This window comes from Ovis canadensis, chromosome 20 (genome assembly GCF_042477335.2).
Source record: "Ovis canadensis isolate MfBH-ARS-UI-01 breed Bighorn chromosome 20, ARS-UI_OviCan_v2, whole genome shotgun sequence".
NCBI classification, from domain to species: Eukaryota; Metazoa; Chordata; class Mammalia; order Artiodactyla; family Bovidae; genus Ovis; species Ovis canadensis.
Window position 1 is genome coordinate 27,570,709 of NC_091264.1, and position 23,833 is coordinate 27,594,541.

Consider the following 23,833-nt stretch of genomic DNA (forward strand, 5'->3'; position numbering starts at 1 on the left):
AATTATTATGCAGCACCTTTCTTGGTGTTCTCTTCCTAAGCGTCTCGTGATTTATGGTTTTTCTATTGCAAACTCTATAGATGCTTCAAGAATGTAAACAAGCATTAACAACAAGATAGTCCTGAGAGTTAACATTCCGGTAAAAAATCTTTGCTATATCACTATTTTATTTTTCCATCCACAAAAACGTAGACCACCAGCTGACGTGCTTTGTAGTGCACAGGTCTGCACTCTCAGAACAGAGGAAGGATAGGGCTGTTCTTTCCACATGCCAGTATTATTTAGCTTGTTGGGATAAGCCCGTGTTGCTTTTTCTAAGGGGAAGGACTGAAGGAAAGCAAGTGTTTGGTAAGAATGAAAAGTTCACAAAGGAAATGACTCACACAGCTCAGTTCCAGGTATATTTGCTTCTCAGCTAATATTCAACTCAACAAGCAATTGGGTGTCGCCTAGCTACAGGGTGAAGAAAGTAACAGGTGATGAGCATTACCCATAAATACAAACTTGAAGAGCTAATTGCTTTTCTCCTGTGCTGTAACACCTGTAACTTAAAGTGATCACTACTGTTTGTTCTCCAATCTTACCCCTTTCACAATTAACAGAAGATGGCATTCCAAAAACAAGTAATGTATAGGTTTTAGAATTCTTAAGTGTTTCCCACTGAAACAACATTCCAACATCTGGTGGCCAGTCACAAATGCATCTTTATTCCCAAAAGTACTTAAGGATCAGACCACTCTGGAAACTACCCATAACACTATACAAAAATGCTGAGTCTCAATGTGGGAAGAAAAAAAAAAGATACCTCATTTAGCTTCAGGGAGATAGGAGAGAAAATTTTTCTCCACTTGCCCGTGCTTGCTGGATAAGACCCAGGAATTACCACTCTGCCTTCTTCACTGGTTTCATCTGCAGATTTTTCAGCAGGTTCTCCCTCTCTCCACTCAGCAGGACAGAATTTTCATGCACTCTCCTGCCCCCTTGGAGTTGCACTAGCCAAAATGGTACCTAGTCACTGAACCCTTGAATTCATGGCTAGTCCAAGTTGAGACATGCTATAAAATAAACACTGTATTTCAAAGACTTATGAAAACATCTTACTTATTTTTTCACACTGAGATGTTGAAATGACAATACTTTAGATATACTAGGCTTAATAAAAATATCTCTAAATTAATTTGACCTGTTTTTCTTTCCTTCATCATGACTATTAAAAAGTTTCAATTACAAACACAGCTTGCATTTGTAGCTCCCATCATGTTTCTCCTGGCAGAACTGCTTATAAATTGTATTAGAAAAGGGAGTAAAAAGTATCCAGAGTCACACTGCCCGAATTCAAATCGTGGCACCAGTATACTTATTACTGTATAACCCTTGACACAGTGGGTTTCTAAGCCTTGTTTTTCTAAGCCTCCATGTTTTCTTCTATAAAATGTGGTGGTACTAAAGTACTATATCTTACAGGACTGCTGGTAGAATTAAGTAAGGTAAAACAATTACTATGGTGCCTGACACATAATAAATGTTCAGTATTAACCACTATTACCACTCCATTATACTATTATTATTATTCGCTAATACATGAGGGGGGAAAAGGACAGAGACAAGTGGATAAAAAAATGGAAAGAGGGCACAAACACAGACAGTCCAGAGAGAATTTCGCGTTTCTCTTCCAAAGACACAGCACCCATAGAGACCCACACTACTCAGCGGCAGCATCTGAGTATTTCCAGTACACTTTCTTCCACATGAATGTGTCAGAGGACATGCAAACACACAATTAAAAGGGCATGGCCATTACTGCAGCAGTTTGATGAAGCTTAGCTTGGATACCAGGAGACAGATTTGCTAACAAGGTAGCAGCCAAGTATACTCCTTGGCTACTGGTAACCTCACTCGTAAATGAGAAGAAAGGGTTAAAGTTCTCTGAAGTCCCTTCCAACTACTGAACACTCTTCTCTCTTTCCAAAATGGTTGCAGAGCAAAGCCAGCTACATCAGAGGTCCAGACCACCACATAAACACCCAACTTAAGCACAGACGCTGCCTTACCACCACTTGTCCAGCCTATAGTGAAAACCAGGGATTTGGAATTGTTGGCTCTTCTGAGATTTCATTGTCTTCTCTCATACAATCAAGCTTTTACTACTGGAAATTCTTATATTCTCCTCATCTGGCTAAATTCGCCTGCTCTTCGAGGTTCAGGAACAGACCTCACACCCTTCAGCAACAGCCTTCACTGATACTGCTAGTCTGCGTCAGGTGTCTCTCTTATGTGCTTTGAAATCAGCTTGTTTTCCTCCATCACTGCCCCATCAACAGCATCCAGTGATCTTGTTAGTGATTTGTCTTATTAGTAAGCAAACTTCCAGAGAGTAATAACGAATTCATGCAACAAATACTGAATTAATGTCTTAGTCCTCTTTACATTCCCAGTAGCTAATACAGTTTCTAGCATATTTAAGCCCTCAAAATTAACCAAAAAAGGCCATATAGATATTAACATCTCTCTTCCCTGAATTCCAGACCTCAACATCCCACTGCCTAGTTTATCTCTCTACTTGGTTACCTCAAAAGTACTTCAAAATTCACTTTGTCCTCCCTACACATCTCTGCCACTAAAAAACCTGCCCTACAATGTTCCCCAGCTCTGTGAACCCAATTATGGAAACCAGAATGACATCTACTTCAACCTTACCTCCCATACCTAATCTATCAGCAAGCCTTTTAATTTTACCTCCTAAATGAGCTCTCAAACTCATTTACTTCTTGGCAACTTCATTCTAGTCCACACCACCCTGCCTCTCACTCAGACCATCTTTCTAACCCATCTCTCTGTTTTTACTCCAAACTGTCTCCATACAGCAACCAGACTGAATGTCACATTCTAAAACTGATTATGAACTCTTTCCCTCAAACCCTCCATGACTCTCATCCCCACTTAAATACCTTCAGTGGCTTCCCAAGCCTCTAAATACAAGAGAAGGAAAAACACTTAACTAGGCCTTGGAGGCTTATGGAGTTTGGCTCCCTTCTGACTCCACAGTCATTTCCCTAATGTTCCTTGGCACAAGATAAGCTCCCTCAGACCACAGGGCTTTGGCATAGTTATAGTCAATCCTGTAATCAGGCAACCTTATATGAGACACTCCAGTCAACTGGAGAGGTTCTCCTGCTGGCTTTGAAGAAGTTGTCAGGTTGTGAGAGAGCCCTGTAGTTAAGACCTGAAAGTGGCCTCTAGGAGCTGAGAGGGACCCCCAGCAGACAGCCAATAAGAAAATGAGGACCTCAGTCATTCTGCTAACAACCAAAGAGCCTGGTGGAGGACCCTAAATCTCAGATGAGACCACAGCCCCTGCAGTCCCCTCAAAGTCAGCCTGGTAAGACCCGGAGCAGAGAATATAGCTATCCCATGCCTGGACTTCTGACCTACAGAAATTATCATGAGGGGCTGCAGTTTCAAGCTCTCAGTTTGTGGCACATCAACCCTATCAGACTCAACGCCCACTTTTTATAAAAATTTTGCTATATTGCCTACTGTCCTGTAATAAAATTCATAGATTGAGAACCTACTAGTTACTTATAAAAAATACATTAGCTATAAGGGAGAGATTTTTTAATAATTTATAATAAAATAATATGCATTTCAACCAAATTAGAAAACCAAACTGTCTCTATAAATTTTCATAATGCCTTCTGAGGAGAGAGTCCATAACCATAGCTTCTGCTTGCCAGGACACTGTATCTAGAACACACTGACTCAAAATTAGGATATTTAATCTTAAAATGCTTACTACTTGCTAATTTTGTTTCTTTACACATCATGTTGTAAAGGATGTCTTTGAAAATCACAGTAGCATAATATTGTTGTTCTAACCTTTTCCCAAAATGGACTTAAGAAGGTTTGAAAGCCTCAAAATTTCCTTTTATCCCTCCTCCTTCTCAATTATTTAGTACTCACTGGGCACGTGATACTGTTATTTGAAATTAATTTTCACACTTAAATAGACTTTTAAAGCTTCTAATTAATTTCCCAACTCTCGTTTTTTAGATGTGAACAGAGAATCACCGTCATCTAGCGGCTCATTATACACACTATAAAATATTTCACCCCAGCTGTGAAGCTGGCCATAGTAAATACATTTTGTTGCCTTAATCAAGATTTATGATAACATAATAATGTAATTTTTAAAGGCCACATGCCAAATACTCTCTAAATTAATAAAAATACTTAGTACTTAACCTATAACACACTTTAAAATCGTCACAGTCTCGCAGGTAGCTCTGAGCCTTCGTGCCCAGGGCTAGTAACAACTGATGGAGAGCCTGTCACTGAGCCCATTTACTTGATTTATTTTACAGTAGCCTTCTAAGGCCACATACATAATGGGTACACACTGTGTGATGGGAAAATAAATTATTTAGTCTGGGCAACCGGACAGTGTTACCACTAAGTTATTAATTCACTGAGAGGGGGAAATACCCTGAATAGCCTTTTTTCATACCCAATAGCAACACTATTTAGTAACTATTTACAGATTCCCAGGAGCCTAGAGCTAGAAAGGACTTAAGGATCATAACCATGGTTTTTTACAAATGAGGAAACTGAGAAAACTGTCCAAGCTTACAGCCATCAGTGGCAGAAACTAGGATAAGGTAAGGGGAGATAAGGCTATGGGTTCTAAATCTCCTCAACCAGAAAATGGGGATAACCACAACCCTGGTAGGGTGGTTACGAAGATGCAGTGAAATAATATAAAACACATGAAGGATACAGTATATGCTTGACACATAATACCGCATAACTATCCTTTTCTTGCCCTGGGCTTCCTCCACTAATTTGCCCTATCACATTTTTTATTTTTTTTTAACCAAACATCATTTAGGATGATGTACATTTGGCGATGATCTTCTGACAGGTATACTGCTGCTGCTGCTAAGTCGCTTCAGTTGCGTCCAACTCTGTGCGACCCCATAGACGGCAGCCCACCAGGCTCCCCCGTCTCTGGGATTCTCCAGGCAAGAACACTGGAGTGGGTTGCCATTGCCTTCTCCAATGCATGAAAGTGAAAAGTGAAAGTGGAGTCGCTCAGCCGTGTCTGACTCTTAGTGACCCCATGGACTGTAGCCCACCAGGCTCCTCCGTCCATGGGATTTTCCAGGCAAGAATACTGGAGTGGGGTGCCACTGCCTTCTCCAAGGTATACTGCATTGATATACAAATTAGAGCAAACTGTATATTTCATTCATGAACAGAAGGACTCACTAGGAGGCTGCAGAGGAAGCAGCTGACTCCAAGCTTCAGGAGTTAAGCCTATACCCCTCAACGGTTTAAAATACTTTCAGCTTGCTGGACTGAGCCCATATCAGCTTAGCAAAGGTGGACAGCATATAGGCCAGTTTTTTGAAATTATTTAATTTTTTGGTTGTGCTGGGTCTTCATTGCTGCACACGGGCTTTCTCTAGCTGCGGTGAGCAGGGGCTCCTCTCTGGTCGTGGTGCATGGGCTGCACACTGTGGTGGCTTCTCCCAGGGCGGAGCACAGGCTCTGGGCACTTGGGCTTCAGTAGTGGTGGTGCACAGGTTTTAGCTGCCCGCAGCATCTAGAATCTCCCCAGACCAGGGGTCAAACCCATGCCTACTGCACTGGCAGGTGGATTCCCATCTACGGCACCACCAGGGAAATCTTATGTCAGTTTTTCAATACTGTACTTTACACAAAGTTTCTAATTCCTTTTCCAGTATTTACTCAACTTTTCATAAGCTTATCTTTACCCACGGTCACCTCTTCCTAACTTGCAATTCACTCCTGAATCCACTAAAGTCTCATTGTCAGCCCATTGCTCCACTGAAACCGTTCTTATCAAAGCCATTAATAACCTCTTAATTGGAATAGATTCCAGCTATGTTAGAAATAAAGCTAATAAGATGCAAAAATTTTAAAAATATCCAACAGTGGGCAGGGGACACTGTCCTGGCCTGGGCCACAATGGTGCCAGCTCAGTTCTGGATGATACAGATGGGTCACCTTGCTACCTACAACTTATGCCCATGGGGCCTGGGCCTCCCCAAGCAGCAGCCCCCATGCTTCACGTAGGGCAATTCATAAGTTGAAAGGCCAGGAAGGGCTTCTGAAAGTCAAATGGCTACTGGAGGGACTTCCTTGGTGGTCCAGTGGCTAAGGCTCCACACTCCCAATGCAGGGGGCCTGGGTTCAACCCCTGCTCAGGGAATTAGATTCCACATGCCACAACTAAGATGCAGCACAGTCAAATAGATAAATTAACTTTAAAAAAAAAGAAATTCAGGGGAAAAAGAAAGAAAAATCAATGAAACTTAATTTATAAAACCTTGCTTCACATTTCAAAAAATACTACCTTTTCTCCAAAGCATCCTTCCAGAAAATATGGTGAATACACAAGTCAGAAACACTACAGCACGTGCTACAACAAAGGTAATCGATTTCAGCTGAGAAAACGACTTCATATGACAGATCCATGGTTGTTTCAAAACATGTCTACAAACTTTTTACATCCTCCCCAAAACGGTGGAGCCTAAAAGGCTTTCCTTGAATGTGGGTTGGACTCAGTGACCCACTTACAACAAAGAGAATGTTGTGGCACTGTGTCGTCAAGATAGGGTATATAAGGCATGTGGTTTCCTCTTGTATCACTTACTCTGGGTAAAGCCAGCTGACATGCTGCGAGGATAATCAAGCAGCCCTACAAAGACCTGAGGCTGCAGCCATCACGGAGGCAGATCCTCCAGCCCCTTTCAAGTCTTTAGATGACCTGTCACAGAATGTCTACAATTGAGTCAGAATCCACCCAGCTAAATTTCTCACCCATAGGTACTGTTAGATGAGAAATATTTGTCATTTTAAGCTGCTAAATTTAGAGGTAATTTGTTACATGTCATGTTCAGTCACTTCAGTCCTGTCCAACTGTGCAATCCCAGGCTCCTCTCTCCATGGAATTTTTCAGGCACGAATACTTGGGATTTCTCAGGCACAAATACTGGCATGTATTGCCATTTCCTCCTCCTCGGGGCCTTCCAGACCCAGGGATCAAACCTGCATCTCCTGTACTGCAGGCAGATTCTTTACAGCTGAGCCACCAGAAAAGCCCCAATTTGTCACATAGCAATAGATAACAAATACAGGGTTTAATATTTATCCATTTTATAATTTTAACTTTACTTAAAAGTTTATTATGAAATTAGTGGAAATCAACTATGCTTTACAAAGATAATTATAGTCACTATTCCCAGGAATGAATAAAATTGGACTCAAAAGGTATCAGAATAAGAACATCAAACCAGAAGTAGAATATATACACAAGTATCTAGCTTGTAAATAGATTTAAAAAATAAACACTTGCGTGAGTGAAAGGAATAAGTGGTGTGGAAAGAAAGACGATTAGCTGAGAAATTTCAATTTGGGGTGAAGCACCAAGTCATTTTTCACTAAGTGATAAAAAAGGAGTTCTGAATTTACTTTAAATGTCATTAGCTTGGAAAAGTACAACTCTTCCTCCAGAAGACTGCACCTATGCATAGAGAATGGGAAATCTGAATGTTTATGTAAAATAACCTGTCAGTCAACCAAAAACTTTTGGGTCAAATATAGCAGGTCTTCACAGAAAAATCCGCATGGGGGCCTTTAATTGTCTACCTCATTTTCTTCTCCATTTCTAACAATATTATCAAATTGTTTCAATCATTCAGGCAGTTATTAAAAGTCTTACTTCTCAAACAACTTCCCCCAAATCAGCAGACACAAGATTGGATTTCTTCATCTAGATATTTCCCTGCTAGGGTCCCACGCTGACGGCACTGAAGAGTGCGGCTGTGGAGACCAAGCATGGGGCTGCACACTTGTCCCACCTCACTGGTAACAAACACAGGCAAACTGTTCTCCCCACTCTGAAACTCAGCTGCCTAATTAATAAAAGAGGATAATATCCAATTATGAGTAGAAAAGGCCTAGCATAATGCAACCACTTGATAAACAGTGGCTGACCGTTTTTGCTTCTATGCACTATATTTCCAACGGAGAAGGCAATGGCACCCCACTCCAGTACTCTTGCCTGGAAAATCCCATGGATGCAGGAGCCTGGTGGCTACCCTGGGGTCGTAAAGAGTCGGACATGACTGAGCGACTTCACTTTCACTTTTCTCTTTCATGCACTGGAGAAGGAAATGGCAACCCACTCCAGTGTTCATGCCTGGAGAATCCCAGGGACGGGGGAGCCTGGTGGGCTGCGTCTATGGGGTCACACAGAGTCAGATGCGACTGAAGTGACTTAGCAGCAGCAGCAGAAGCAACTATATTTCCAAACCAAGAAAACAAGGACACAGACTGCCAGAATATTTTCTGTGTCACATAAAGACCCAAAAGGTAGCCCAGGAGATTAATAAGGATTTATGATACACTATAATTTCCGGAATATTATAAAAGCTTACAAGCTGAAATAGAAACTGAACACTCGGGTGTTCAAATATTAGAGAACCTAGACTGTGATCAATATTTATATAACATATCATATTCTATTTTGTTGTTCAGTAGCTTAGTCATGTTTGACTCTTCCCAACCCCATGGACTGTAGCCTATCAGGCTCCTCCATCCATGGGATTTTCCAGGCAAGAATACTGGAGTGGATTACCATTTCCTCCTCCAGGAGATCGTCCCGACCCAGGGATTGAACCCAGGTCTCCCACATTGTAGGCAGACACTTTACCATCTGAGCCACCAGGGAGGTACAGGGAGCTTGCTTAAATCCACGTCCATCGAGTCGATGATACCATCCAGCCCTCATCCTCTGTTGTCCCCTTCTCCTCCTGCCTTCAGTCTTTCCCAGCATCAGAGTCTTTTCCAATGAGTCAGTTCTTCCATCAGGTGGCCAAAGTATTGGAATTTCAGCTTCAACATCAGTCCTTCCAATGAACAGCTAGGACTGATCTCCTTTAGGATGGACTGGTTGGATCTCCTTGCTGTCCAAGGGACTCTCAAGAGTCTTCTCCAGCACCACGGTTCAAAAGCATCAATTCTTCAGCACTCAACCTTCTTTATGGTCCAACTCTCACATCCATACATGACTACTGGAAAAACTGAAAAAACTAGACAGACCTTTGCTGGAGAAGTAATGTCTCTGCTTTTTAATATACTGTCTAGGTTTGTCATTGTTTTTCTTCCAATGAATGCCTTTTAAATTTCATGGCTGCGGACAAATAAAGTCTGTCAGCGTTTCCACTGTTTCCCCACCTATTTGCCATGAAGTGATGGGACCAACAAGGCTCCCCCTGTGGCTCAATTGGTAAAGAATCTGCTTGCAATCCGGGAGACCTGAGTTCAATCCCTGGGTTGGGAAGATCCCCTGTAGAAAAGAAAGGCTACCCACTCCAGTTTTCTGGCCTAGAGAATTGTATGGATTGTACAGTTCATGGGGTCTCAAAGAGTTGGACACAATTGAGCAACTTTCACTCACTTGATGGGACCGAATGCCGCTAGTCATTTTTTGAATGCTGAGTTTCAAGCCAGCTTTTTCACTTTCATTACGAATCTCTTTAGTTCCTCTTCTCTTTCTGCCATTAGCATGGTGTCATCTGCATATCTGAGGTTATTGATATTTCTCCCAGCAATCTTGATTCCAGCTTGTGCTTCATCCAGCCTGGCATTTCGCATGATGTACTCTGCATATAAGTTAAATAAGCAGGGTGACAACATACAGCCTTGACATACTCCTTACCCAATTTTGAACCAGTCTGTTGTTCCATGTCTGGTTCTAACTGTTCCTTCTTGACCTGCATACAGGTCTCTCAGGAGACAGGTAAGGTGGTCTGGTAGTCCCATCTCTAAAAATTTTTCACAGTTTGTTGTAATCCACACAGTCAAAGGCTTTAGCATAGTCAATGAAGCAAATGTTTTTCTGGTATTCTCTTGCTTTTTCAATGATCCAACGGACACTGGCAATTTGATCTCTGGTTCTTCTGCCTTTTCTAAATTTAGCTTGAACATCTGGAATTCTCAGTTCATGAACCGAGAGAAATATGTTTTTCTTCTCTACCAAATTATATATTATTTGACTGCTTTAAAAAATTTTTCTGGACTTCCCAGGTGGCACCGTGGATAAGAATCTGCCTGACAATGCAGGGGACACAGGTTCAATCCCTGCTCTGGGAAAATTCCACATGCCACAGAGCAACCAAGCCCGAGCACCACAGTACTGAGCCAGCACTCAAGAGCCCGAGAGCCCCAACTAATGAGACCCTGTGCCAAAACCACTTAAGTCTGCATGCCCTAGAGCCTGCACGCTGCAACTACTAAGCCTGTGTGCTGTAACGACCAAAGCCCATGCTCCACAACAAGTGAGGCCACCGCAATGAGAAGCCAGCATACTACAACACAGTAGTAGAGAAAGCCCGCACAAAGCAATGAAACCCAGCGCAGCCAAAAATAAAAATAAATAAAATTTTAAAAAATTTCTGTATATCTGTATATTCTCTCATGGCTCTAGCATACATACATAGGGCTGAAAAAATTTATCTTCAAGTCCTCAGTGTCTACTCATATTAATATTTGCTGTTGTTCAGTCACTCAGTCATGTCCAGCTCTTTGCAATCCCATGGACTGCAGCATGCCAGGCTTCCCTGTCCTTCACTATCTCCTTGAGTTTGCTCAAACTCATGTCCATTGAGCTGGTGATGCCATCCAACCATCTCATCCTCTGTCAGCCCCTTCTACTCTTACCCTCAATCTTTCCCAGCATTGGGGTCTTTTCCAATGAGTCAGCTCTTTGCATCAGGTAGCAAAAGTATTGGAGTTTCTGCTTCAGCATCAGTCCTTCCAACGAATATTCTTAATGTCTACTCATAACAATATAGTCTTAAGATTGTAAAATTCAGGCATCAGATCTTCCTTTCACAAAGGTGTATATCATGCCCTGACAAGTCGCTTCAGTCACGCTGGACTCTTTGTGACCCTGTGGACTGTAGCCTGCCAGGTTCCTCTGTCCATGGGATTCTCCAGGCAAGAATACTGGAGTGGGTTGCCATTTCCTCCTCCAGGGGTTCTTCCCAACTAAGGGATCAAATGCAAGTCTCCCACATTGCAGGCAGATTCTTTACCGTTGAGCCACCAGATCCCTAACAGAAGCCAGTGTTGGATAACCAGAGCAATAGCATTACCCTAGGTGTAGCACTCTGCACAGTCTCTGGCACATAGTATATACTTAATGAACGAATGTTAGTAGAAAGAATAAATTCAGTGAACAAGAGCCAAATGAAGCATGCTGAGTAGCTAACAGGTGTAGCTACAATTTAACTCCTGAAATCTCTTTTTTAATGTGTTTATATCTTTGCACAACTATTGTCTGATTTTCTTATATAGCAGTTTTCATTCCAATCCCAAAGAAGGGCAATGTCAAAGAATGTTCAAACTACCATACAATTGTACTCATTTCACATGCTAGCAAGGTAATGCTCAAAATCCTTCGAGCTAGGATTCAACAGTATGTGAACTGAGAACTTCCAGACATATAAGCTAGATTTAGAAAACATAGAGGAACCAGAGATCAAACTGCCAACATCTGTTGGATCATAGAAAAAGCAAGCACACTCCAGAAAAACATCTACTTCTGCCTCATTGACTATGTTAAAGCCTTTGACTGTGTGGATCACAATAAACTCTAGAAAATTATTAAAGAGATGGAAATACCAGACCATCTTACCTGCTTCCTGAGAAACCTGTATGCAGATCAAGAACCAACAGTTAGAACCACGCATGGAACAACGGACTGGTTCAAAATTAGGAAAGTAGTATAGCAAGGCTGTATATTGTCACCCTGCGTACTTAACTTCTGTGCAGAGTACACCAGGCAAAATGCTGGGCTGGATGAATCACAAGTTGGAATCAAGATTGTCAGGAGAAATATCAACAACTTCAGACATGCAGATTTGTTGTTGTTCAGTCACTCAGTCATGTCTGACTCTTTGTGACCCCATGGACTGCAGCACGCCAGGCTTCCCTGTCCTTCACTACCTCCCAGAGTTTGCCCAAATTCATGTCCATTGAGTCAGTGATGCCATCCAGCCATCTCATCAAGAGGCTCTTTAGTTCTTCTTCACTTTCTGCCATTAGGGTGGTATCATCTGCATATCTTGGAATGCAGATGAGAATACCAGACCACCTTACCTGCCTCCTGAGAAACCTGTATGCAGGTCAAGCAACAGTTAGAACCAGACATGGGACAATGAACTGGTTCAAAATTGGGGAAGGAGTACATCAAGGCTGTATATTGTCACCCTGCTTATTTAACTTATATGCAGAATACATCATGAGAAACATCAGGCTGGATGAAGCACAAGCTGGAATCAAGATTGCTGGGAGAAATATCAATAACCTCAGATATGCAGATGACACCATGCTAATGGCAGAAAGTGAAGAGGAACTAAAGAGCCTCTTGATGAAAGCGAAAGAGAAGAATGAAAAAGCTGGCTTAAAACTCAATATTAAAAAAATGAAGATCATGGCATCCGGTCCCATCACTTCATGGCAAATAGATGGGGAAACAGTGGAAACAGTGACAGACTTTATTTTCTTGGGCTAAAAATCACTATGAATGGTGACTGCAGCAATGAAATTACAAGACACTTGCGCCTTGGAAGAAAAGCAATAACAAACCTAGACAACATAGTCAAAAGCAGAGACATCATTTTGCCAACAAAGTTCCATATAGCCAAAGCTATATTTTTTCCAGTAGTCATGTATGGATGTGAGAGTTGGACCATAAAGAAGGCTGAGCACTGAAGAATTGGTGCTTTTGAACTGTGGTGTTGGAAGAGACTCTTGAGAGTCCCTTGGACAGCAAGGAGATCAAACCAGTCAATCAATGGAAATCTACCCTGAATATTGGAAGTACTGCTGCTAAAGCTCCAATACTTTGGCCACCTCATGCGAAGAACCGAGTCACTAAAGAAGACCACGATGCTGGAAAAGATTGCAGGCAGAAGGAGAAGGGGACAACAGAGGATGAGATGGCTAGATGCCATCACCAACTCAATGGACATGAGTTTGAGCAAACTCCGGGAGATGGAGAAGGACAGGAAGGGCTGGCATAGTATAGCTCATGGGGTTGCAAAGAGTTGGACACAAGTGAGCAACTGAACGGCAACAGCAAAACAGAAGAACTCCCTCATAACTTCCTATCATAGATGTAGGACTAACATCTATGATATTAGCACTAACATTTGTGCTATATGAGTACACAAGACATGTAAGACCCAAAGTACATCAGCAAAGAAAGAAGTCCTTATGTTCCTGTACCCCTCCATCCACATTTCTGTGATTTTATCTCATTCTGTTTCTTTGAGTTTTGCCCCTCCTCTTGTAAACATCCCAGGTACACAAAGTATATTATTTTCTTATTCTATAAACCTTCAAAGTACCTAATAAAAGATACAGATTGTAATCTTGGCATATTTTTAAGACAGAATGTTCAGACTTTTTAAAATAAAATTTTTATTTTATATTGGGGTATAGCTGATTAACAATGTTGTCACAGTTTCAGGTGAACAGTGATGGGAGCTCAGCCGTACGTATCTTGTATCCATTCTCCCCCAAACTTCCCTCCCCCCGCCCCAGGATGCCCCATAACATTGAGCAGAGTCTTGGCACTTGTTACTGACAATCATTTTCTAACTGGGCTCTCTGACATTTAGAAGAGGGCAGGGGCATCTAATTCAGAGTCAAAAGCACCTAGTTATGCCTCATCTATCTGAAAGAAATTTTCTGCAGTTATTGTGTTTATGTGTCTCTATAAAATTAGAAACAGTATCTTCTCAGTGAAACTGCAGAGATATAAGAGGATGAAGGAATGTTAATACTTGCAATCACCCACAAGGACATTGTTAAGACGCTTCAAAGGTTCGTTCAAACAATGTTATGTGCCAAGCATTATACCAAACTCTGGATGAAACAGAAATAAGAATGAGTTGAAGTTCATGGAACTGGAAAGCAGAATGGTGGTTCTCCAGGCTCTTACTTCCTTATTTTGCTCTAAACTTTCTCTGAATCCTCCATCAACCTCAATCTATTCGTTAGCCTCTATGCTGGCCCCTCTTCTTCACCAATCCTCTAAATCAGTGGTTCTCGGGAATAACAACATTAGCATCACATGGGAACTTATTCAAAACGCAAATTCAAGAGCCCCTGCCAGACTTACTGAATCAGAAACTGTGGAGGTGGGACACCAAGAAATCTGTGTCTTACCAAAGCCTCCAGGTATTTCTGATGAATGCTCAAGTTTGAGAAACCATCCAAAAGTTCCACTCCATGTTCTTTCCAGTTCTCATTCTCAACTTTTCTGGGTAGGATTATCTTCTTCCACTATCTCTGCAGCTGTAACTATTACAACAACTAACAGCAACAGCTGTCATTTATTAAGCATTTATCGTCCAAGCACTGTCCTGTTGTGTACATACTATCTTAATTGCCAAAACAATTCAAGTATTATTAACCCCACTTTTCAGGGGGAAAAAAAAACATAGGTTTAGAGATGCTAAGTAAGTTGTCTAAGGTTACTCAATCTAATCAACAGAGGCATAAGAAATTTGACTTTGGGTTTTCCTAACTCCAAAGACTATATTAAGTCCTAGAATGCTACTACACGTTAGCCTTGGAGGCTGTCAGTTATATGACAACTACTTCCAAAGTCTTTCCTTCACTGTCCCTGCACCCAACACAGTGCCCAGCCATAGCCATTACCCGATAAATATTTGCTGAGTTGTTAAATAATGCAACATTTGGTGTTGCAACATTACACAGGTTAGCAATTCAAGTTCAGGTTTATGCAACACTCAAAAGAAAGCTCACATTACAACAAAAGATAAAGAGTGAAGGTTCAATATTTAGCAGCAGCATCTGCAATTTTCTCAAAATCTTTTTGTCAATATTTTTGAGTATCCTTCAAATAGACTCCTTTCCCAGCTAACATGATTTGTATATTTTACAGGATCAGCAGGAACTACAAACATCACAGACCGCTATAAGAGATAATCCCAAGGAAAACTGTGTCACTGAGAGTAGCTGGATAATTGCTTTGGGTACATCATTTCAGTACATTTCCAATAGAACGGCCCCAGCAACATCAGGCAGATTTTAGAAATGAGGGCATGCACTGCTGACTAAATACATAAGATAAGCACACAGTAGTGAGGCATTTATTCAAATTAGTACTGAAATCAGAGGTATACCTGCTTTTGGTTCAACTATAATATCCTTTCATTTTAAGTAAGGATAACACTTATTCTTGTCTAAGTCTCTACTCTGAGTAACACAACTCCCATCCCTCCCAGGAAGCAGGCTCTGTTTATCAGTGGGATGCTGATAAGCCTGCCTGAGTCTTAACACTTTCCCTCCCGAACCTGCTAAACCTTCTCTCTCCAATTATCCCCTATCATGGGACATATAAGTAGCTGCAATATATTCCGCCGGTGACCAAATTTACACTATTTTCTCAAACATATGACTTATCTCTAAAAGAAAGTTTCCACTTTTTCCAAAGATGAGATCAATCTTTTCTAAGTTTGTACTGTACTTAAAGTATAGCACCTCACAGAGCACCTGTTTACAGACTGCCTCATCTAGTTTCATAATTATTTTATATAATATGCTTTATTTTCCCAGCTATACTGTTTTCACTCTTAAGGGGAAAAAGCCAGGTCTTTCAATGTCATTTGTAATCCCACAATCCTCCTCCCACATATAGCATAACACTGGGCACAGGCAGCATATGTATTAACCACTTGAAGGACTGACATAAACGCTTGCTAAGCACTGAAACACAACTTATCCACAGTGTCACATATAATAAATATCTACTGTGTCTACTCTGTGGCAAGCACTTTTGCAGGTGCTGGAGACATGGCCCTGAAGGAAACAAATGTGATCCTGTCCTAAAAGCTACTATTGTCCAGAGCACAAAAAATATTGAAGTCTCAGTACTTGAAGAGGTACAGAGCAAGGTTATCACTGGCTCCAAGATATAAGAACTTCAAGTGACAAACATTACAGATCCTCAGTTGTGAAACTGAATCACACACTTTTTGAACTGAATGAGAAGTTACAAGTTATTGTCTTCAATTTTCTTGCACAAATCATGATTAAATTTCAGTACAGCCTATCTTTCCACCGTTTCTAGGCACTGCCTTCATCAACGATCAGAAAAGACTGACTTCCTCCCTACCTCCAATACTTTCTCCTGAGCATGGTCACTAGGCGAGGGAGTCCAAGGCACTAAGAAAGCACTGGGCTGACGATAAGCGGTACCCAATCAGGCTTATCCGACCATCAACATTTCCAGGCCACACGCTGAACAGAATCTGTGTTTTCTGCCTAGTAAATACCAAGCCTATACTTCTTTTAAAGAAAATAAAAGGCAGCGCCTCCACAGTTACTTGGCCCTAATAATGACAGAAGTACAACATGGTTTAGGGAAATAAAACAGCTGATTTATCTGGAGGAAGAACTAAGGATGTCTGTCCACCCCTTGGCCTCAAAATCTGTAGCAACAGCGTGATAAAATGCTAAGCGCCGACAAAGCTTTCAGCATGCATCAAACACGTGCACACAACTCCTGAAGTTGGAAACACCAGGCAACAAGTTGCCCGCCCCCTCTCCACAGTGACAGATCTCCTGCCCCCGGTCGTGGGTGTCTGACGCGGCGGGCGGGCACTGATTCACAACTCTCTCCATAACAACCGGCTCCTCCTCGGAGCCCGGCCAGGGCAGGGGCGTTGAGGGGCCCCAGCAGGGCCCAACTTATCCGAACACCAACCACTGCGTTCCCGGTTCCTCCTCGCCTTCAGTTCGCGCAGCCTCGTCTCAGACAGGATGCGAGGCTGCTCAGGGAGCCGGACTTCTCGGGCTTCAGATTCCTCGGCCCGGGAGCCTGGCAGTGCCGCCCTGAGGCCCCCCAGACGCTCCCAGACTCCCAGAACTAAAGCCTCCGCCGGCCGCAGGCTGCCGGTTTCCGGAGCGCCCGCGCCCAGGAACTGACCCTCGGCAGCCCCCGTCGGCGCTCCTTCCCTGCGCCCCGGAGTAGGCGGCTGAGGAGCTCGGAGGGGCGCGCGTCCCCGCGCCCCGGGCCCGCGCAGCAGGTGCGGCCGGGCCCCACCTCCCCCGCGAGGCCGCGGCTACTCACCCCCACGATGTTCCTCTGCGACCTCACGGCCCGCACGGACACCTCTTCCGCCCGCTCCGCACCCTCCTCGTAGCCGCCGCCCCCTCGGCCGCTGCCGTCGCCTCCGTCCTCGCCGCCGCCGCCGCCGCCGCGGCGCGCGTCCGCTCTCACGCACACCGCCGTGGCCGCGCACGCGCCTCTGCGCGCTTGCGTCACGTAGCAACCGATCGGCGGCTGGCCGGCCGGTTACACTGGTTCAGGGCCGGGAGGTCGCGTCCCGCGGCTTTTGCGGTTTTCCCGCAGCCGCCCGACACGCTGCCTTCCGGATCAAAGGGCTCCAGGGTGTGGCTGCCCTGCCGGCACCTGGCTCCCGGTGCGTTACGTCACTTTACGTCACTGTATGGCGTCACCGATCGCGTCACTACAAACAGGGTGGTCCCCGTCGTGATCGCCCGGGCACCTGTAGGGTAGACGGCAGGGTCTGCAGACTGCTGTCACGTCTGGAGCGGATCCCATCGGCTACTTTTGCGAAGTACGGCAAGGCTTTTCCAGGAACCGGGACCTTTGGGGCTGAGTGCAGGTTAATGTGAAAGAATGCCTAGTGACACTCGTTAACTCCGCAGCAACGTGCGCTGGACCCGGCCTTGGATTCCTCCGACTCTTGTTTCTTCGTTTTATAAGTGAGGATAACAATACTTGTCTTACCTACGTTGTAGAATTGTGCGGCTAAAACAAAATAATGCATGCAAAAGTGCGTTTTAAAGTATAAAGCTCACTAGACTTTAAAGTATCTTTATTATAAGGAAGGCAGTCAAGCAAGAGCAGTTAAGAGCATAGACTGTGGAGTCAGGGAAACCTATTATCAAGTCTTATCGGGAATGTTGGACGGTCAGTTCTGCTTGACCCTTGGGCTTACTGGAGGTCCGGGGTGTGAGGCTTTGGAGAGAGTGACTAGAAAGGACATAATTCCAGCCAAGGGAAGCTTCCTGAGTAAAGGTATGGAAGTGAAAGTAGACTGGAGGCAGGGAGATCAGTTATGAGGCCACTGCTGTACCCCAGATAAGAAGTGATCAGCGCCTTAACCGAAGTTTTGGCAGAGGAAATGTAAAGGAAGGGACAGATGTGAGCACTGTTAAGGTGGTAGCATTGACAGCACTGACTGTGGGATAAATGAATAGGCCAAGTTTCTAGAATGTCTGGGGTAGGTGGTGGAAACATTTAACAAGAAGTGAAGAAAAATGAATCTGGGTCATCCACCAGTTTGTAATCCAGGAAATCGTATAATGCTGATGACACCGCCAGTAGGAAGATCGGATTTGTGGGGTATGATGATGTATTCTGTGGGATTCTCCAGGAGCCTAGCAGGCTATGGTGTATTGGGTCACAAAGAGTCCAACATGACTGAAGTGACTCAGCACGCATGCATGCCACAATGATGTATTAAAAAATGGGCATGTTTGTTGGGGAAACATTCTACACTCATACACATATTACATATTTTATTAACAGATGTCACTGCACCTGCCTTAGCTCACTCCTCACTGGAGCAGTGGCTTCCTGACTGGTGAATTCGAAAGGAGAAACTGAATATGTGTAGCCCATCCATTTTTTCCCCCCTCTTTAAGGAAAGCTTCCATCAGGGAACTATCTTTGTGTACTTCTCGGATTCATCAGGAGTGAAGCCTGGGGGTGGGGTTGAGGGTGCTTGGTCCGGAGCTGCAGAGTTAATTCAAGAGTTTCGCTTTAGGAAGCTCTCTGTCCACAGGTAATATTCAATTCCAGTTTTTTCAGTTGTAGTATACAGAATTACAGGTCCTGAAAGATTTTCATGCCCTTATCTCCAAAACCTGTGAATGTTACTTACGTGCCAAAAGGGACTTTGAAGGGTTTTGTTTGTTTGTTTAGTTGCTTTTTTTTTTGTTTTGCTATTTTGGTTTGGGTTTTTGTTTGTTTGTTTTGGCTGCACCACACATCACTCAGGATTTAGTTCCAGGGATTAAACCTGCTCCCCCTGCACTGGGAGCATGAAGTCTTAACCTCTGGACCACCCAGGGAAGTCCTGCAGATGGGTTATATTAAGGATCTGTGATGGGGAGATTATCTTGGATTATCTGGCTGGGCTGGAGGCAGGAGGGTCAGAGTCAGAGAGTGAGAGATGAGGATGGAAGCAGAGGTCAGAGAGAAAGAGGATAAGAATCTGCACTGCCAGCTTTGAAGATGGAGCCAAGGAATGCAGGCGGCCTCTGGAAGCTGGAAGAGGCAAGGAAAGATTCTTCCCCAGAGCCCTAGAGAGAACACAGCCCTCCCAATGCCTCGATTTTTAGATTTCTGATCTATGTTGTTTTAAGCCACCAACTCTGTAGTAAGTTGTTAAAACAGCAATAGGAAATGAATACATTCCATAATAAAGATGATTGTTGGTCCCCTGCTACATTCTCTTTCATTTAAAGAATGCAATTGATTAGATTCTTTCAGAGATGACTGCAATGTGACTGTGACTTAATGGAGGGAACCTTCACATCCAGAGGGAAATAAAAATCCAATCAACAGTTGAATTACACAGATTTGTCAGTGAGGAGACAAGTTGAGTTAAAATAAATTTAGAGGATGTTAATTTATAATTTGGTCATTTAAGTCCAGAGGTTGGATGAGATCAATCAAAACACAGAAGAAACGATAAAGAGGACCAAGGATAGATCCCCAGGAAGCACTAAGGCTGTGGCAGATGAATGGAAGCGCACGAAGTCTGAGGAAGAATGGCCAGAGAGATAAAAGAACTAGGTGAGTGTAGTGCCTCTGAGGCTCAGGTGGGAAAGAATTGCAAGATGGTTTCAGCAGAGTCAGAGACCACAAACAGGGCAAGCATATGAAGGGCTGGAAAGCACTGACTGGATTAGCAACACTAGAGTGATTGGTGAGCAACAGCTGCAGCTGAGTGAGGTAGTAGAGATACATACTAAACTGTTGGGGTCTGAAAGGCAGGTCATTATAGTGGGTTGCCATCTGGACTAGTTGATGAGAGTTTGAGATTCCAGTCTTGGTTCTGGCCGTTAACTAGCTAAGTAACCTTTGGCAAATCACTTAACTATTCCACACTTTGGTTTCCCATATACCAAAGGAGATGTCTGTGATCTTCACATAGATTCCCAGAGAGTCCCCTTAACTTTATATTAGACTTATTTGCTTATAACAGCACACTTCAAATCCTCATTTCACCACACAGTGAAAATCAGTATGTTATGTTTCAGCTTATGACCAGAAACTATGGATATGGATATGATACAGTTACTCAAGAAACTCACAGTTTTGGAAGGAAGATAAACATAAAAGTAGGTAACTAATTGCCATAGTTCTTTTTTAAACAAATCAAGGTATAAATTGAATGAACTGTGACTCTAACACAGTATCAGTAAGTTCAGTTCAGTTCAGGTGCTCAGTCGTGTCTGACTCTTTGCAACCCCATGAATCCCAGCACGCCAGGCCTCCCTGTCCATCACCAACTCCCAGAGTTCATCCAAACTCATGTGCATCGAGTCAGTGATGCCATCCAGCCATCTCATCCTCTGTCATCCCCTTCTCCTCCTGCCCCCAATCCCTCCCAGCATCACAGTCTTTTCTAATGAGTCAACTCTTCGCATCAGGTGGCCAAAGTATTCGAGTTTGAGCTTTAGCATCAGTCCTTCCAAAGAACACCCAGGGCTGATCTCCTTTAGAATGGACTGGTTGGATCTCCTTGCAGTCCAAGGGACTCTCAAGAGTCTTCTCCAACACCAGTTCAAAAGCATCAATTCTTCGGCACTCAGCCTTCTTCACAGTCCAACTCTCACATCCATACATGACCACTGGAAAAACCATAGCCTTGACTAGACCGATCTTTGTTGGCAAAGTAATGTCTCTGCTTTTGAATATGCTATCTAGGTTGGTCATAACTTCCTTCCAAGGAGTAAGTGTCTTTTAATTTCATGGCTGCAATCACCATCTGCAGTGATTTTGGAGCTCAAAAAAATAAAGTCTGACACTGTTTCCACTGTTTCCCCAGCTATTTCCCATGAAGTGATGGGACCGGATGCCATGATCTTCGTTTTCTGAATGTTGAGCTTTAAGCCAACTTTTTCACTCTCCTCTTTCACTTTCATCAAGAGGCTTTTTAGTTCCTCTTCACTTTCTGCCACAAGGGTGGTGTCATCTGCATATCTGAGGTTATTGATATTTCTCCTGGCAATCTTGATTCCAGCTTGTGTTTCTTCCAGTCCAGCGTTTCTCATGATGTACTCTGCATAGAAGTTAAATAAGCAGGGTGACAATATACAGCTTTGATATACTCCTTTTCCTATTTGGAACCAGTCTGTTGTTCCATGTCCAGATCTAACTGTTGCTTCCTGACCTGCATATAGGTTTCTCAAGAGGCAGGTCAGGTAGTCTGCTATTCCCATCTCTTTCAGAATTTTCCACAGTTTATTGTGATCTGCACAGTCAGAAGCTTTGGCATAGTCAATAAAGCAGAAATAGATGTTTGTTCTGGAACTCTCTTGCTTTTTCCATGATCCAGCGGATGTTGGCAATTTGTTCCCCTGCCTTTTCTAAAACCAGCTTGAACATCTGGAAGTTCACAGTTCGCATATTGCTGAAGCCTGGCTTGGAGAATTTTGAGCATTACTTTACTAGCGTGTGAGATGAGTGCAATTGTGTGGTACTTCGAGCAGTCTTTGGCATTGCCTTTCTTTGGGATTGGAATGAAAACTGACCTTTTCCAGTCCTGTGGCCACTGCTGAGTTTTCCAAATTTGCTGGCATATTGAGTGCAGCACTTTCACAGCATCATCTTTCAGGATTTGAAACAGCTCAACTGGAATTCCATCACCTCCACTAGTTTTGTTCACAGTGACGCTTTCTAAGGCCCACTTGACTTCACATTCCAGGATGTCTGGCTCTAGGTGAGTGATCACACCATCGTGATTATCTGGGTCATGACACAGTATACTACATACCATATTAGAATTCTGTATGAAGTGACATGAGGGATATAAAAAGTAATACAGATGAGGGAGCAATAATTTTTGCCAAATGGAAATCAACGTGTTACATTTACCTACTCTCAGGGGGACAGTGTCCCTCAGAAATGACATAACCAGAACCATAAGGCATTTCCATGGTGATTTAAAACAAAAAAAAGAAAGAGGAATTGTGCTAATCCACCACTGATCATTTAACATTACTTCTAGATAGCTTTGTTGTGATTGGAATGAATATTTATATACAATTACTTCTGAACTTAAGTATACCGTTTAATTGGAGAAACAGACGTGTAAAAATTGAATGCAAGAGTAATTTATTTACTTTTCCACCAGATTTAAGTGAAAATATTTATCTGTTATACATGACACACTGTTCCATTTGCTCATCTAATCCTCATATACTATCTCATTTAACTCTCACAAACTTCAGCTTATTGTATCAAAACTGATATTAGATCTCTGTTTTAGCAGGTAAGAATACAAAGTTTAAGTAACTGGGCCAGGGTCTTGCTAACAGCAGTTATGTAATCGACCAGGCATCCTCTCTTTAGGAAACCTTTCCTCTGGCCATTATTTAGTCTAAGTGTCCTTTCTCTGTATTATTACATCATGGTGTTGTTTGGTTGCTAAGTTGTGTCTGACTCTTTGTGACCACGTGGACTGTAACCCACCAGGCTCCTCTGTCCATGGGATTTCCCAGGCAAGAATACTGGAGTGGGTTGCCATTTCCTATTCCAGGGGATCTTCCCGACCCCGGGATCAGATCTGTGTCTCCTGCATTGGCAGGCAGGTTCTTCGCCACTGAGCCACCAGGGAAGCCCACTGTTACATACTATGCACTCCTTTACTTTAGCATTTACTGTAATACTGATGATGACCTGGCTTCCTGTGGGCCAGGTACAGTTTTAGGTCGTTCTGGGTATTAAATCACTTAAGTTTCATAATAACCCTTTGAGGCAGGTGATATTATTAATCACAGTGCTTTATAATTCAGGAAACTAAGGCATAGAAAGATTAAGTAATTTACTCAAGGTAACACAATAGTGATGGAGACGGATGCAAACCGAGATAGTTGGGTTCTAGAGCCCATGCCCTTAACCCCCAGACTGCTGCCTTCCTTCATATCATGCATCCTCTGCTAACATTGAGAGGTTCTAGACATACTTTAAAGAACTCTCTAGTGCAGTAATTATAGGCTTATTGTGTATGATATTGCTGTGTATCCCTCATTAAAAGACCATAAGAGAATTTTTCACTCTCAGCCAAATGCCATGGAACGATTGACTACCCTTGAGGAACTGATATGTTTTCTGATTATAGGTGATGTGTATTACATAACTGGCTGTTTTCTCATTTCACTCTGACTGCCAAGAAGCTCTGAGAAATTTGTGGCTCAGCATTAGTAACTGGAAGGACTCTTGACTTGCATGTCTACATTCTGTTGGTTTGAAAATTTTCAAAATTAAAAGCTGGGGAAAATCTAAATTCTTCTGCATTTTCTAGATTATTGATATTATACATTTGTTTTATAATTAGAAAAAGTAAACCTTGTTTTTAAAAGAAAGGTTGCATCTTTGCATGCTTTCTCAGACTTTGAATCTGTGGACAAGAAGTAGTTTCCGATTAACTTCCATTTATTCAAT

The 23,833-nt window shown here is 42.8% G+C and overlaps 1 protein-coding gene across 4 annotated transcripts in view; it reads right to left on the reverse strand.

The window, feature by feature from the left end:
- Positions 1–17,563, reverse strand: part of BTBD9 (BTB domain containing 9) — a 418,007-nt gene extending 400,444 nt beyond the window's left edge. The window contains exon 1 of one of the 4 annotated variants that reach the window (XM_069564255.1): positions 17,198–17,563. The gene's annotated coding sequence lies outside the window, so the exon portion shown is untranslated. Of the gene's footprint in view, positions 1–16,831; positions 17,042–17,197 lie in introns of those variants that run through there. The other 3 variants (XM_069564257.1, XM_069564254.1, XM_069564256.1) reach the window with 3 other exon arrangements.
- Between the last annotated feature and the right edge of the window lie 6,270 nt (positions 17,564–23,833).